We start from the raw sequence: 17,787 nt of genomic DNA, 5'->3' as shown, positions 1-17,787 counted from the left end.
TTTTTTATTAAAAAAATATCACTAATAAATAAAACTGTTCCTTTTTTATCTCTGAACATTTTCTTTTATTTTTCTTCTCTCTATAATATTGTTTCCTTGAGTTTTACTGCGAGAGTAGAACATCGCACTGTAGTTCGATCCTCAAACGTTAAAAAACGAGCTTATTATTTCCGTCACAAGCAAATAGCATAGGGAAAAGCCCCGCGTACATAAGCTCATCAGCAGGCGACTGCTCTTCTAACTGAGCTATTCAGATCTTTTCGATTCTATACTTTAAATGCGTTTGTTTACCAACATTAATATATATAACAGAGAAAAGTATAGAATCGAAAGGATCTGAATAGCTCAGTTGGAAGAGCAGTCGCCCGGCAAGCGAAAGGTCTCGGGTTCGATTCCCGATTCAGCGACTTTCGGATCTATATTTTTCTCTCGCATTTATTTCCTTAGGGAGGAACAGGGGATGTATGGAATTGAAATCTCTTGTAGAGATTATTCCAATTTTAAATCTTGGCCGTGTCCAAGTAAAATTTGGTGTCTTGTGCACAGGTTTTTAATTCTAACGAAAAAATTTAGTTTCGCGAGCGCGTTTAGGATAACGCACTGTCATCCGCGATTTGGCTCTTATTGCCTGTCTTATATGTTAAATTTATATTTATATTACAGAGCCTTGTTAAACTCTTAATTGTTGTATAATTTGCCAAAAAAAAAAAATACAACGATAACGAATGAGGAAAATGATAATAATAATAATTTTAACGTACAAACTCCTGGAACCCCCTTATTGCGACTTGACGCGGAAATGTGGCGTATTCTTAACCTCACGACTCCCCGCGATGAAGGCGAAAGATGGAAATTGTATAAAGTACTTCAGCGCTATCTTTATTTTGTCCCAGAAGCGAAAAAGCGCTTACGTGACGATACGCGCAATAACTCCGATGACGTTACTAATGTCGACGACGACGACGATCAGGATAAAGATATCGAGTCGCGCACAGATGACGACTTTATGGAAATACAAACTCATGATAATACTTCGATCAGCAGTAGCGGAGCTGTTAGCGAGAGTAGTTTCGGGAAGAAACGTGCACAATCCGCGGAAAAGATCAAAGAAATACTCAGCAGCGTACCGCAAACGTATCGTTCTAAAGCAAACGCGCTATTGAAATATTTGCTAAAAATTCCGCCATCGAAGATTAGCTGGAATAAACGCAGACTCGTGACTATAAACGGTGTCGTTGTAGAAGGGTCGAAAATTAGAGATCTTATAAACGACGCGATACGCGAAAAAAAAACGGTGAAAGCAGTCGGAAGAATTCAGTTTGCTCAATTGCTGAATGACATAGGTGCGCCATCCGGCCTTATAGGAAATCGTAATTTGATGACTATACACTCGCGTAGATCTTTGCGTATTAAAAAGTCACTACTGCGCGAAAGCTCCACTCCGAAAACTCTGCTCGCGCATTCAAGATTGTTGAGACGAAAGTTAGACGAGATCGAAGGAGACTCACAATCAGTGTATTTATCTGTCACTGACGACAGTGACAATAATAAAACATTAAATGACGGGAATTCTTTGCCTGAAAAAAGAAGAGTTTATTTTATTAGCGCAAATTATAATAATGGAACTCGAAAAATTATATTACGTTCCCTCGCATTACGCTGGTTATTCCGCAACGGAGAATTTATCTCGAGCTGCTAAACCGAATTTTACGCGTAACAATGTCGTCGAATGGCTTAAATCTCAGGATGCATGTACGCTACATCGTCCGGTGCGTCGAAAATTTCCACGTTTACATTATAACGTGTCAAATATCGACGATTTATGGGAAGTAGATTTAATCGATATTCGTAATCTCAAGAGTTATAATGACGGATATTCTTACTTACTAGTTATTATCGATGTTCTTAGTAAGTTCGTTTGAGTAGAACCATTACGCGACAAAACAGCTACCTGCGTGACAAAAGCCTTCCAACGTATACTTTTGAGAAACAAAGAGCGTCGACCCGTCTACCTGCAGACGGATAAAGGTAAAGAAATTATAGCTCAACCTGTACAAAAGTTCTTGAAAGAAAAAGACATTTGTTTTCGCGTGGCGCGTAATTCCGATGTTAAAGCAGCTGTAGTTGAGCGTTTTAATAGGACACTCAAGGAACGGATGAGGCGTTATTTTACTCATAAAAATATGCGACGTTACATCGATGTTTTACAGGATATCGTTTACGCTTACAATCATACCCGACATACCTCTATTAAAATGCAACCCGCTGCCGTCACGCGGGAAAATGCCCGTATCGCGCGTGAAAATATGAATCGACGATGGAAAGTCAATGACGACGACGACAACGACAACAACATCGAGAAGAAAAAAAAGAAGCACAGCGATAAACAAAAGGCTAAATACAATCAGGCAGATCTCGTGCGTGTCAGTAGGGCAAAAGTAGTCTTCGAGAAAGGATACGAGGCAAAGTGGAGCGAGAAAATATTTCGAATTCACCGCGTTCTCGAATGGAGAAAACCTCGTATACGAATTAAGCGATTTAGCGGGTGAGAATATAGACGGCATATTTTACGAACAAGAATTAACTCCGGTCAATAAAGATTTGCAAGGGGAAGAGTTTATCGTCGAGCGGGTAATAAAAAGCAGGGGTCGCGGCAACAATAAACAATTGCTAGTTAGTTGGCAAAGATATCTCTCAAAATTCGACTCTTGGATACCCGCTTCGAGTTTAAGATCTTTGAATTAAAAAAAAATGAGGGAGGATGAATTTTATATGATTTCTCCGAGCAACATTAGCATGCGTTATTTCCCAGAAAATACAACCACGTGTTTCACCACCGAATTACCCCAACCTATAGAATTGCACGGGCGTTGGGAAGTAGCGCTCACGAAGATTCAGTTTCCGTGTAGTTTTTTACATATACGCGATAATGAAGGAATAATCAGATTTATCGATATCGACGAAAACAATAAATCAATTAAGGCTATGAGATCTCAAGTACCCGTGGGTATTTACTCGAGTATGCAAAATATTGTTGCTGGTGTAAATTTCGCAGCTAAATCTGTCGATTCGCATATCGTTTTTCATTACGGCGTTTTTGTGGGTGGTAAAGTTTTTATGAAACTTAACTGTAAAAAAAATAGTTATAATATAATACATTATATAAGTTTTTTCGACAAACTGCGTCGCATACTCGGTTTTGATATACACATTAAGCGTAACGATTTTGTTCAATTCGATAGCGAGCCCGCTGTACCTACCTCATTGCCTACGTGGTTTTATCACGAAATCGGTATGAAGATACAATATAATAACGACGACAAAAAGCTCGTTAAAATCCAAAGTAGCGCCGTCATACCCAACATTTTACCGTTGTGGGTCTACGATGAAGAAATGCATTCTCTGCTATTTTACGAACTCACTTCCACACGAATGTTAATAGCCGACGAAGCGGATAGTTTATTGCGCGATATTCCCGACAAACTCTTTGTTTATTGTGACATTTGCAAACTTTATATCACTGGCGACGTACAGTCTTCTCTTCTTCGAATAGTTGCGCTCGACTCGCAAAATAATTACGCGTTCACATCAACTTGGATAAAACATTTCTCGCCCGCTCAATACATCACGCTGCGTCAAACGTGTTTTCGTACGATAGAAATAGATATAAAAGATCATCTGGGACAAAGTATACCATTCGAATTCGGGACGCTGACGGTGACATTGCACTTTAGACGTATCTAATAGATATCGTAAAAACATTCGCTGTTTATGACAGAGAAAACGAGAAAGGGAAAAGAAAAGAAAAAAAATTTGTTCGTTCGTTCTCTGTCGATGGATTATTATTCGGCATATTACGACGAATTACAGAAGGGAGAAGCTCGCGGTGGTGGAATTCCAAAAGTTTTTGTCGGATCGCCCTATCAACGCGGGCACGGTATCGGGAGTTTTCTCGGAGGATTATTCAGACGCGTGCTGCCTTATCTAGGCATTGCTGCACGGGCTGTGGGTAAAGAAGCTTTACGCGCGGGTGTTAATAAAATAGAGGATGTGAAAAATAATACTCCGCTTAAGGTAGCGATTAGACATCGTTTTGAAGAATCGCGTAACAAACTCAAAAGACAAGCTAAAGAAAAAATAACTAGTCTCATGAAAGGCTCCGGATATAAAGCTGATGTGAAAATGCACGTAGCGCATTTTCCTTTTGCCGGGCACGACAAGTGCATCGTTAAACGTCGTTGCGCGAGTAAGAGAAGTTCATCGAAAATCAAGCCGAGAAAGAAAAAAAGTACAAAATCTACGAAGAATAAGAAAACGAGGAGGACCCGTGCGGGTGTAAAAAGACTCAAGACATCGGCAAAACGACGTAAAATTGGCAAGAAACGTACCGTATCCGACATATTTTCTTAAATAACAATATTTTAATTCGCTCACGTTAAACCACGACGAAGACAACGAAACAATCGCCGGAGAATAAGTATGTCTTTTCTTCATACACATTCAAGCGAGTGCTTAAAGAGTGAGCTCGATCTCTTTTCTTTACCGCCTACGCAAACCAATATCGAGAATTTGCAATGGATTCATTACAAACCCGTAACCTTTCTCTCGGACGATTCACCGATAGAATTCGTTGTCCCGGGACACGGAGAAGAATATCTAGATCTCACGCATACCCTGCTGAGTCTTCGCGTGCGCGTGAAATCAGGCGACGATTCAACGGCTTGAGCTTCAGGAACGAGCGGCAGCGCTGGCGCAGAGAGCGTCGCAGGCCCCGTAAATCATCTACTTCATTCCATCTTCAATCAGGTCGACGTGTATTTCAATCAAAAGCTCGTGTCACCTCCAAACAACGCTTACGCGTACCGCGCGTACATTGAGGCATTGTTAAATTATTCTTCACCTGCAAAAACTTCCCATCTAACGTCATGTCTATGGGACTCGGATACACCAGGTCATATGGACGATTCCCTAGAGTCGAGAAACAATACCGTTCTCGCGAGACGCGCCCATTACATTCGAGGCGGGCGAGCAATAGATCTTATAGGACATCATCTCCATTGCGACGTCTTCAATCAAGACAAATTCTTAATTAACGATGTGGAAGTACGTCTGAGACTCGTCCGCTCGAAAGATTTGTTTTGCCTCATGGAAAGTAACGGTGCGTCGAAAATACATATTCTCGATGCTAGCTTACTAGTGAGAAGAGCGAAAATAAGCCCTGGAGTGTTACTTGCGCATGCTAGAATGCTGAGTAAAGTTACGGCCAAGTATCCGCTTACGAGAGTCGAGATTAAAACATTAACGATTCACAGTGGCGTTGCGGGTGAGTCATTAGATAATGTAATACTAGGCCAATTACCGAAACGAATAATAGTAGGATTCGTTAATAATAAAGCATTTAATGGAGATAGAAAATTAAATCCGTTTAATTTGAAAAATTACGATATAAATTTTTTTTCTCTGTACGTCGACGGTATGCAAATACCCAGTAGGCCATTACAACCGATTTTCTCGTCAGAAAAATCGCTTTATGTCGATGCTTATCAAACACTCTTCGCGAGAACGGGTATCCATTTCTTGAATGAGGGAAATTCTATAAGTAGAGACAATTATTCCAAGAGATACACGCTTTTCGCTTTTGATCTCACACTCGATTTGTCTGCCAATTGCGCCGGGCATTGGAATCTCGAGACATGACAGTTTACGATTAGAAATACGATTCGAAAAGTCACTTACCAAAACAATTAACTGTATTGTTTACGCCGAATTTGATAATGTAATTGAAATCGACTCGTCGCGTCAAGTCATCGTCGATCTTTCCGGTTAAAATTTTTATCGCCGCATTTACAACTCTCACGTCACAGCGTACCCGATTAAAACTTTTCTATATTTTTCTTACCCCTCCCTTCTTTTCAACTTCCATTCGTCGACAAGTTTTACGAGAAAAAAATCTTACGATGTTACGAAAAGAAATAGTCAGTTTCCTTCGAGACACGCACGTTGACGGTTTGTGAAAAGCTTAAACCTCGCCTACAAAAAGCGTAGAAATTTTTCATCACAACATGGATATAGTCATCGACATACAAGGCTTCCGCGATGCGGACGAGAAGTTTCTACCTAAGGAAATCGCGGTGGACGCAGCGATCGTCGACCATTGGATTTTGATGGCTCCGTATCCGTTTAGAAAATTACTCGAAAAAGTAAGGCGGCAAAACACATGGCTTACGCGAAATTATCACGGTATTGAATGGTTCGACGGCAAAGCTAATTCAAAATATTTTACGTTGCGTTTACGAGAAATTATAAGATACTCGAGGCACATATACGTCAGAGGCAGCGAAAAAGCATATTACGTACGGATTCTACTTTCCAGAAAGATATACAATTTAGAAGATATCTCTCCAGCATCTCTCCTCTCAAAAATCTAACGGCGGAGGGAGAGTGCGGACAATATTGCACGCATCACGGATTTCGAAAAATTTTTTATTACGCATTACATAACGCTTACAAATTAAAGCGCTGGCTACTGGAGCAAAATAATAGTGTCAGCAGCGATATTTTCTCGTTGCGTTCCGTTTTGCGCATAGTACGCATTGTTTACATCGCTAATGCTTAGCGCATTAGTTGCGTTTCGTTTCATTATACGCACAATACATGCTTTGAAACGGAACGATATTGAACGCATTGGAAGTGGGAAATTAAAATGGATTTCACAATAAATTGCGCTGTCAATGTGACAATGCTTTTAATTGATGAAATGAGTGACATGAGTAGCGAATTATCAAGTTGCAGTTCTGATGATTATGAAATGAGTGACGAAGAATATGATAGTTCAAGCACAGGCTATGAATTAGAAATTTTATATTCAGTTTAATGGTGGGCGAAACACGTGGTGAAACAGTTTATAAAGAAAAAATAACAGATTTTGTTGAGAGAGTTATTTCTGGATACACGAGACGCGTATTCAAAGAACATTTTCGGTAAGTGTGAATATTTTCATACATATTTTTTAACTCGATTGATGTTTTAAAATATTTATAAAAAGTCTGTACATTATACTTATTTTTCATATTGAATTTTTGTTTACTAATGTAAAAATAATGTCAAAAAATTACAACATTAGCAATTTTATATCTTGCAGAATGTTTCCGGAAACATTTGAAGTAGTGTTACAATTAAGGGGGTTGACCCGTTTGACGGCCGTTTCTTTAACTGTTTTTTGGGAATTTTTTTTGAAGAGCGATAAAAACTTACAACTTTGAATTTTTTATCATATATTTATTAATTATTAAAGTACACGTAGAAATTTTTTCAAGTGAAAATAATAAAAACTTTCCGTGATACAGCACGGAGAAGTCATTCATATAAAAAAAAGGAACGTCATTGGTCGCCACGATTCCGGCCGACTGAGTGATCTGAAATAAAAAAATAAAAAAGCATTTTAATCTGTGTGACTGTAGCTACGAGATAAACTAGGATTATTTGAAAATATTAAAAAATAAAAATTTTAGGCGACCTTGAATTTTTATATCTAAAAAAACACTTTTTTTGGGGCCTGTTTTGTTGTATAAAAAAAAAACGACGTGACCTTTTTTAATTATCCTAGTTCAGCTTGTTGCCCCACATGTGCTGAACATACCCTATAAATTTCAAGGCGGTCGGTCAAGTCGTTTTTGAGATATCATGGCGACTAGTTGAAAAAAAGTGGTTTCGAGAAAATGAAATCGTGACTTACCACTAATCTGCGATGCCTGGGCCATACAGGACGCCTTCCTGCTCTTCATTTTTGTTTGTTTATCACACTTGCACTCGAGAAGAATATTGAAACCCAAGCCACGTAAGCTTGACTTAGAAAAAGTAACTTCACTTTTGCAATCTTTGCAGATGACACTTGCAGATAAAGCAGAAAAAACAGAAACGAATTCTATAATACAGTAACCAAAGTTGCTTGCGCATTCCTTCTCAGGGCTATAACTTTCTAACGACATTGAATTTCGAAAAATCCTTTTAACCACATATTCTACATAAGTTATAGAAGCGATTTATGAAAACAAAGTTTCCGATTTTTTCAACCCATCAAACGGGTCAACCCCCTTAATCAGGCCAGGATTAAGAGCCATAGATGCATTGCCTGGAAGAAAACCAATTTCTGCTCAAAAACAACTCCTCATTGCAATTTGGTTCATGTCCACTCCTGACTCTTATAGGTATTTTATACATTAAAATTATTACTATAAATTTAAAGAAAAAAATGGATATAATGGATATAATAGAACTTCTGTGTAAAATTTCAAGTCAATCGGGGGCAGGAGTTATTTGGAAGTACACCCAAAAAATAAATTATTAATTATTTAATAGTAATATTTTATTAATATTATATTATTGTCTTCAGGTCTGTATCGACGAAATTCGGAGTTGGAAAAGCAACTGCATTTAGGGCATTAAGACGAGTAACATATGCTCTACATTGCATTGCTCCTCAGTTTATTCAATGGCCTAAAAATGCAGTTGCTACAAAAGTAATGGAGAAATTTGAACAAGCTTGTGGTTTTCCAAAAGTAATAGGTGCTATTGATGGCACTGACATTAAGATTTGCTACGCCGGGCATGTGGGATCTGTGCACGATGCAAGAGTTTTTCGGAATTCACCAGTGGCAGATTTTCTTCAATTACCTGAAATATACTTTCCCGATAATTCTCATATTATTGGAGATGCTGCGTACGGTATTCATTCACATGTCATGGTACCTTTTAGAAATAATGGTCATTTAACTAATGCGCAAAAAAATTTTAACTATTGTCTGTCATCTACGCGAATGGCAATTGAACGAGCAATAGGTCATCTGAAAATTCGTTTTAGAATTCTCTTAGACTGTTTACCTTTAACAGACACCCTACAATTTCCCGAATTTATTTTGGCCTGTTGTGTATTACACATTTGTATTTTGCAAAATGATATAATCGAACTGATGGGTATATGTACAAATGAAGAAAAAGTAAGACCTATTTTACATGATAATGCAGTTGAATTAGGAAATGTTAAAAGAATTGAAATTATGAATGCTTTACCGAGGAAAATATAATATTAAAGTGTATGTAGTATACTCGACAACATTATATAATAATAAAAATGTGTATATTAAGTAATAAACAATTTAACATTGATTTTGATTATTTATTATTTTATTATAAATCCATGCATACAACTTTGGTATAAAATTATAATTCCCATATTGAAGTTATTATTATTATGCAATGTAAGTATAAAAATATTAATAAACACCAAGTTTTAACTTGGTACTTAGGAGGTAAAACTGTACTCTATTTACAAAGTACTTGTAATATAAAACTAAAAATAACATTAAACTGAACATTATTTTAATATCAAGATTTAAAATATTAAATAAAACTTATACAGGACGACTTTTAAATGATTAAATTTTAAGTCGCATATTAAGCTTATTACTCTCTGTGCAATGTAAATATAAAAATATTAATAAACGTCAAATATTTTACTTAATTGGAAATATTTTCGCGATACTTCCAAAATACTTTTTTCCGTAAGGGTGTATAGCTAAAAATACTATCACAAGTTTTAACTAATTAATTGCAATAATATCACTTGTATTGCTTAATCGTTAATTACCCGTATTTTTTAATCTCTTAAACAGATGTAAACTACTATTAATTTGAATGTACAAAAGAGGACAATAATGCCTTCCCATGTTAATTTGTTAACCGCGTACTAGTTATATACTTGTACGCGGCGGTTCTATTGGATTGTATAAGAATAGAGCACGCAACAATTTTTTTATGTGAGAAGGCATTATTGTTCTCTTCTGTATGTACATATTCAGATCTTCCGATCGATAGATTACAGACTTGTTAAAAAGTAGTTTAACTGTCATACAGAAAATAGGACACGGTCGAAGTAACGCCAAAACGAAAATAATGTCAACAATATTATTAAGTTATTATATATTATATAGACTTAGGTTTCAGAAAAGGAGATCTAGTACACTGGCCTTCAATGATTTGTTCTTAGATTCTCTCTGGTGTACAGCCAATAATCATGGCTATATACCTATTCCCCCTTGCCCCGTCTAGGAACGAATCATTGGAAGCCAGTGTACTTAGTACTCATACTAAATCGGTATAAATTAAGTCATAGATAAATAAAGAAGCAATAGAATCGTTATTGCTTTTCAACTAAAGTTTTCATGATTTCGATCAGCGATTTTTGGACCTTTATTTTATCCTCGTGAATCTTCCTTCGTTCTTCTTTACGCTCGGCATACCTCTGTTCTTTTAACTTCTCACGTTCTTTTCTCTTTTCCTCCTTTTTGGCAATCGCTACCTTTCTATCTTGTCTTATATCACTAATAAAAGTCTCCAGGACAGTCTCAACTCTTCGCTTTTTGCATTGATCTGAAATAGACATTGATTACTAAGCAAATATATACAAATTATAAAGAATCGATATCTTATTAATTTATTATTTACTAGATGACAATGATTCTGAAGATGATTCTGTTGCTGCCGATTTTGTCACATTTATAGGCTTCAGTGGACCTTTGTTAGATGCAATCGCAGGTGATACCATAAAAGCTTTTTTCCCAAAAATTGAATCCATAACTTTTAGAATTACAATTATAAAAATAACATTTACTCAGACATTAGATCATATAAGTCATTTACGTCAAAAATTATTTTGCTTGCCATTTAGTGACACACAAGTGTCGATATAAGTGTCGTTCTATTTCTGTTCTTCCATTCAATGCCAAGAAGAATAGAATGACATTTGTATCAATTGCATTACTAAAAAAAAACATCCTTAGAAAATTAAAAGAGATTACATATAAAATTAACAGTATCAAATTGGTATTTCATTTTTTAATGAATTATTTATAGAAATAAGAAACATAGATTTACCGAATAAAAGGCCCATGTATTCCGGCAATTTCCGCTCTTCTTGTTTTGATCGCTTATGTTCTTAAACGTTCTTTTTAGACCAGACATCTTTACGGAGCATTGCAGCCCAGTTACAGCATACTTTCCATTTGAATTTTCTTTCATTTTTTCTGCCAGCTCAGCCCAAACGATAGTACTTCTTTTGGATCCCGAATTGAAGTCAGATTCTTTCTCTCAATACAACTCTAACAGTAAATATACCGCAGCGTCGGACCATATAAATCCTTTAGTGCTAGTCGAAGAAGTATTTTCTTCGGAATCAGAAATTTCAAATGTCACTGATGGCTGACTAATTTCTGAAAAACTTGCGAAATCAGACACTGACGACTGACTAATTCCTGAAGAACTTGCACGCACAAAATCAGTAGAATTATTTTGGTTACATAAGATTTTTTTGTTCACAAGTGATTGCAACAGTTTTTGATCTGTAACAGCAGATAGTATTAAAAATATAATTTATATATACACCCAATAATCAAATAAATATAAAAATAATCCCTTATGAAAAAACATTTTTTGGAAATTGCGAAAAGACATCTAATTGGTAATTTTATTTCGATATTACGGAAACTGTCAATTGGGAGTATTTTCATAACTTTCAAAACTTTTTTCTGTAAGAGATGTTCATTTATTTATGTTTCTTTTAAATGATACATAACCTTAAAATATATTCGGCTGAATGTTACCTGTTTGAACTCTATTAATTAGTTCTTGAGTAAGAAATAATGTAATGACGCTCTGCGTTTCTTTAACAAAGACTGGGAATTCGATCAATGACTCTTCCATATTTTGACACTAATGCTTTCTTGTAGAACTACAAGTCAACTTTTAACTTTTCACAATATCGCTATCAATCGTCATATGCAATCGCATAGAACGTATAAGCTGCTGCAACTCAAACTTGAGGTAGCTGATGCGTGTATTATGCGCTGCAGATGGTGGGGATCTAGGGAATTCTAAGCGTTGTTCATGCGCGCATTGAGTGAAACGGAATGTTTTCTATGTAATTTGTGCGCATAATATGCGAAACGGAACGCAACCTCAGTGTTAGCCAACCCACTAGTTGTAGTTCTCTCGAAAATTTTTAATTGAGCAGTGACGACGACAACGACGACAGCGGTCACAAAAGCGAGAAAACCTGCTACGGTAAAAATTACTTTGTTAGCAGCGTAAATGATAACCCTGTTCTAATTCATAATATAAAAACTCGAGCGGATAGTATAACAGAAACAAAAGATTTGTCAAGCGTCGAGTAGTCAATTAAGAAAAAAGAAGAAGAAAAAGAAGAAAAAAGATTTACGGACCGCAAATCGTCGTGCAGAAACGTTACAGCGGGAGAAGTAAAAACTAAAGTTATTCAAATAATACTAGGATCCGTGCGTTCATCTTCAAAAATTCTACGGGCATTGCATCATATCGATGTCAAGCATGCGGGAGTTTATTCCGCCGACAGAGTTCCGAGGGTGTGGACGAGGTCGACGGCTATCGTCGCTAATACAGACGCTCATAATAGACCTGGTGAACACTGGGTCGCCTTCTTCCTCGACGAACATGGAACAGGCATCTACTTTGATAGCTACGGACTGCCTCCTCTGGAACCAGGATTTCTCCTTCGACTTCGACGAAACTCCGTCATCCATCGATGGAATACCCGTCAACTACAAGGACTTTTTTCACAAACTTGCGGACATTATAGTTGTGTATTTCTTTACTTTATGTCTATCGGATACGATCTTAATCAATTTCTTACTCTTTTTACCGAAAATTGTACACGTAATGACAGATTAATTGTATATTTATTAAAAAAAAATTTTTTTCCGCTAAAATAAAAACATAATTTTTTAATTCTAATATTATATTTAATTCAATAATTCTAATAACATATTTTGTGCGCGACGGAAAGCAGGATAGGAAGGTCGGAAGCGAGAAGACAGAGAAGCACTGCTCTCGACACACGCGTAACGTGAACAAAAATATATTTACACTACGAACAACAAAAATTACAATTGTTTAAACCGCACAGAAATTGCCAGAGAATTAACTGATAAGAATAAACCAAAAGAAATAGCCGAGTCGATAATTAATAACTAAATGTTCCGCAAGCAACGATAATTAGACACGAAAAAAGACAAGCGATCTTTTTCGTAACGTAGAAGCACACTCTTGACGCGACAAGCAATCGGAAAAGAGCGCCGCGGTCACGAGAGAAGAGGTTTATATAGGCCTGTATTTCTAGAATATTCCCAAACAATTTTCTTTAGTTTATTGTTCGGCTGAAGGCGAAAGAGCGTTTAGTGTAATTATTTACGTTCCCGCAATTTGTAGTTTTGTTATTATTGGGAACTAAATTGTATCTCCTCTCGCGCGACCGCGGTGTTTACAATTATATGTGATTTGACGTAAGCGCTTCCTTTTCGCAGGCGCGGGGTATACGTATACCTGTGCGGCCGAACGCTATTTGAAAATAATGTTTATATAAAATTAAGCATGATGCATGTTGCATGTGAAATGATAAAACTGCATGAATTTTAATACAATAATGTTTTAATACTTTTCAGCTTTCGTTAGACGTTTGATTTTCGAACATATTTCTATGTAACGCTTTTAACTTTTATGTAACATTCATTTATATGAAGAATTAGTAATAATAAACTTTGTGTGAAACTTTTTACTTAATATTCTATATTTTTCCTACATTTTCTATCCTTTACCTCATAGCAAAATAAAAATTTGATCTTTTTTACTTCAAATTGTTCAATATATTCTTTTCTCTATCCTGTCTCTGTATATCAAAAATTATTTTATTTTATTTTTTCAGCAATAAAAAACTTTTAATGCAAACCCAAGCAAGCGTGTTTTCTATTAAAGTTATTTTTTTTTATTACCCTTGGTGTCGAGGTGACGTTCAGCCGAAATTGTACACGTGTTTCTTTTTGTTTTTTATTGTTAGGTCTTATTTGTTACCGAGGATAATACTTGATATTGCGTATACAGCAAGCGAAATCGCGGTCAGACGTTAGTGGCGTTGGTAATTTCTGTATATCTTGTTTTCTTTGTTACCGATGATGATACCAACATTAACCGATAGTGCAACGCCTAGTAAGCTATCAGCCCGAAATCAGTGCGAGTCTGTATTTTTTTGCTAATCTTTTTCATCGCTGTCACTCCGACGGCCGTTCCTCTCTATCGCGTAAGAGAGTTCGAAGAACGAGCTGCATAGTCGCCCTCCACGTGGCCTCGGTATACCACGACTCGCCATTTTGTCGGTTTTTTCCAAAACCCACCTACTCTCCCTCTACCCTTCCAAAATAAAAATCATCTAATCAGAGTGCCAGCAAGTATAGTTAGAGCCTATAAGACGCCGAAGACTAATGCCCCGATAAAAAATAGACCAATCTCCGATCAAAAAATTCTGTCTAGCCACACCCTCTCAGACGTCGGGAGTACGTGTCCGGACTGAATTTCGACACCTACAACAAGGTCACTGATTCTCACAGCAGGTGCCATTGTCTGGCTGTACGCCGGAACAGTCCACGCGATGGCGCTGTACGGATCCCCAATATGGGCCGCGAAAATGGAGGCCACCCGCAAACTACGAGACACTATGTATCAAATGCAAAAGCGGGTGAGTAGGTATACTATGGGGGTTCTAACCCGGGGGCAATGAGGGGGGGTGCGGGGCGGGGGGAATCGGGGGCGAGGGGGGTGACGTCACGCGGGGGGAGGGGGTCTTATCAGCAGATAAGCTTATCTTATCAGCTCAGGTTACCTGATAAGGGATCATGTTACCTGATATGTTTATAAACAAGATAAGCGGCGTCTTTGAGCGATATCTATTACAAGATAAGATAAGCTTGAGCGATATCTAAGTTTTCATAAACAAGATAAGCGGCGTCTTTGTAAGGTATCAAAGTTTTCATAAACAAGATAAGATAAGATAAGCGGATATCTGAGTTTTCGTAGAAAATCCAAGATAAGATAAGCGGCGTCTTTGTAAGGTATCAAAGTTTGCCGATAAGATAAGCGGCGTCTTTGTAAGGTATCAAAGTTTGCCGATAAGCGGCGTCTTTGTAAGGTATCAAAGATAAGATAAAAATTCTGCGAATGGCTGCCGCAAAATCCAAAATCCAAGCTTGGATCGAGCGCCGACAATCAGATATCTATTACTAAGGGAGTTGCGTTTCTTCATCTAAATTTGATAAGATAAAAATTCTGCGAATGGCTGCCGCAAAATCCAAGCTTGGATCGAGCGCCGACAATCAAGCGGGTTGATACGTATATTTCTAAGAAATATCAGCGAACGCAAGCTTCACAGGTTGCGACTTGTCAATCCAGGCTTAGATCCAGGCTTGGATCCGACGGGGTGAAATTTATCTATGAATTTCTAAGAATTATCAGCGATATCTAAGTTTGCCGATAAGATAGCGCAAATATTTCTCGCGAATTAACAATTGCATCATACGTTGAAGAACAAAGGGATGATCGGGGTATATAACGAGGACCGATGCAGCTGCCGGGTCATAGTACCACTGGCGAGCGCACGCTTTCCTGAAGGAAAAATAGCTGTGAGAAAAAAGTTTAGTGTGCAATTAAAGTAGTTATTTCTGTGCAGTACAAGTGAATTTTTTACAAAAATGGAGAACGCAGAACATATTGAGCGCGGCCTGTTGGAGCGTTCCCGCCAAGTCGCCACCTTGGGCGAATATTTCGGATGGCTGCAAGATTGTGAAGAATTTATCACACAGTTGGAAGAACGCAGCCGTGCCAAGCGTCCGCGTCTCTCGATTGGGCATAGGCAATCTTTCGTGGCGAGAATAGCGCGACTCGAGGGTGCGAAGGTGCGCTTGCAGAGACAGTATGTCGGTGAATCCATGTTTAGTGGTGGATTTAGTGGCGGTGGCAATAACGCGCAAAGACTCGTTTGGCGCGAAATCGATACGGCGTTCGATAACCGTATACTTACCGGTGCGGTAATTAACGCAGATTACATCGAACCGCGTCAGTTTTTGGAAAATGCAGCAAACATTGTAGTCGAAAACGTGGAGAATGTGCTGCAGAGACACATCAGTGTAAAAGTGAACACCGTTTTCAACGGCGAATTTGTGTCCGGTGACAAGCGTGCCAATAAAAGTATCAACACGAGAAACTTTGAACTCTTTCGCACGTCCGATGTACGCGAGTGGTACGAGCGCCGCGTAATCGAGCCCACGCTAGCATCGCTAGAAGAGTTCCAGGAACGCGATAGCGGCTGGGCATTGTCGCGGATAATAGATTTGACTGTGAATATCAACAAGTATAATCCAATGCGCGCGGGATGTCATGTCAAATTACCGCAAAAAATTATGGCAAAAAGAGCGGTTGTTAATGTGCGATCAGCGGACAATGCGTGTTTCGCATGGTCAGTGGTGGCCGCTCTGTACCCCGCTGAAAGACATATGGAACGAGAATCCTCCTATCCGCATTACACCACATTGTTGAATCTTCAAAACATTGAGTTTCCAGTGACTGTGAATCAAATTAAAAAATTCGAACTTGCAAACGACATCTCCGTAAACGTATACATCATCGACAACGAAAACATCGTCCCGCTACGTCTTTCGGAAAAAAAGAAAGACAGACACGTCAATCTGCTGTACGTGGAAGACGAAAACAGCGTCGGACATTTCGCGTGTATAAAAAATCTGTCTCGTCTCGTGAGCTCGCAACTGAGCAAACACAAATGTAGATAATTTATTTGCGATCGGTAAGTATATATATATTTATTACACGTAAGTAATATTTAAAATATTTCTAATTAAATTTTTTATTTTTTTCCAGATGTTTACACTATTTCTATTCTGAGGACCAGTTGCAGGCGCATACGGAAGATTGCGGGAAATTGAACGACTGCGCTATCCGGTTGCCGAGCGACAAGGACAAGTGGCTCAGCTTCGACAATTACACGAGGAAGGAGCGGCTGCCGTTTGTAGTGTACGCCGGCCTCGAGTGTGTTTTGGCAAAGACCGAAGATGTCAAGAATTATCAACACCATCAAGTGTTCAGCATCGCGTATTACGTACAGTGTTCGTACGACAGTTCGTTGTCAGCGTACAATTCCCGCCGTAGTGTCAATTGCGTTGCGTGGTTTGCCGAACAGCTTAAAAATTTCGCAATCCGCGTAAAAAATATTTTAACAACTAATGTCCCCATGATAAATTTAACGCCTGACGAGTGGGCAAAATTTCGCGGCGCAACACATTGTCATATATGCGAAAAACCGTTTGACGAAGACGATACACGCGTTCGCGATCATTGCCACCTCACCGGGCGGTACAGAGGCCCCGCGCACTCAAATTGTAACTTAAATTACAAAGAATCATTTTCTATCCCTATATCTTTCACAATCTGTCCGGCTACGACGCGCATTTCATTATCGAGGACATAGCCACAGCGTTCGAAGGGGAAATCGAATTACTGCCGATAACGAAGGAAAAATATATATCATTCTCAAAAACTGTTAGATTGACACAAGATAATAATTCGAAAAATTATATTAAATTACGCTTTATCGATTCGTACAAGTTTCTCAGCGCTAGTCTCGACAAATTAGCGTCATTTTTGGACAAAGAAAAACTAAAAATTTTACATTCGGAATATCAAAATTTAACTAGTGAAAAATTCAATTTATTGACACAAAAGGGTGTCTTTCCATACGAATACATTGACTGCGTGGACAGATTACAAGACACACGTTTACCGCCGCGCGACTCATTTTACAGTTCCCTGACCGGCGACACAGTATCCGAGAGTGATTACGCGCACGCCGAGACCGTCTGG

General features: G+C 38.1%; 1 pseudogene; it reads right to left on the bottom strand.

Annotated features, from left to right (window-relative positions):
• Positions 1-10,195: 10,195 nt before the first annotated feature.
• On the bottom strand, positions 10,196-11,757 carry LOC114941256 (uncharacterized; annotated as a pseudogene).
• Between the last annotated feature and the right edge of the window lie 6,030 nt (positions 11,758-17,787).

This window comes from Nylanderia fulva, unplaced genomic scaffold (genome assembly GCF_048542155.1).
Source record: "Nylanderia fulva isolate GAGA-0341 unplaced genomic scaffold, ASM4854215v1 Scaffold251, whole genome shotgun sequence".
Taxonomy (NCBI): Eukaryota; Metazoa; Arthropoda; class Insecta; order Hymenoptera; family Formicidae; genus Nylanderia; species Nylanderia fulva.
The sequence above is the reverse complement of the archived record's forward strand: the minus strand, read 5'-3'. Positions and strand labels throughout refer to the sequence as shown.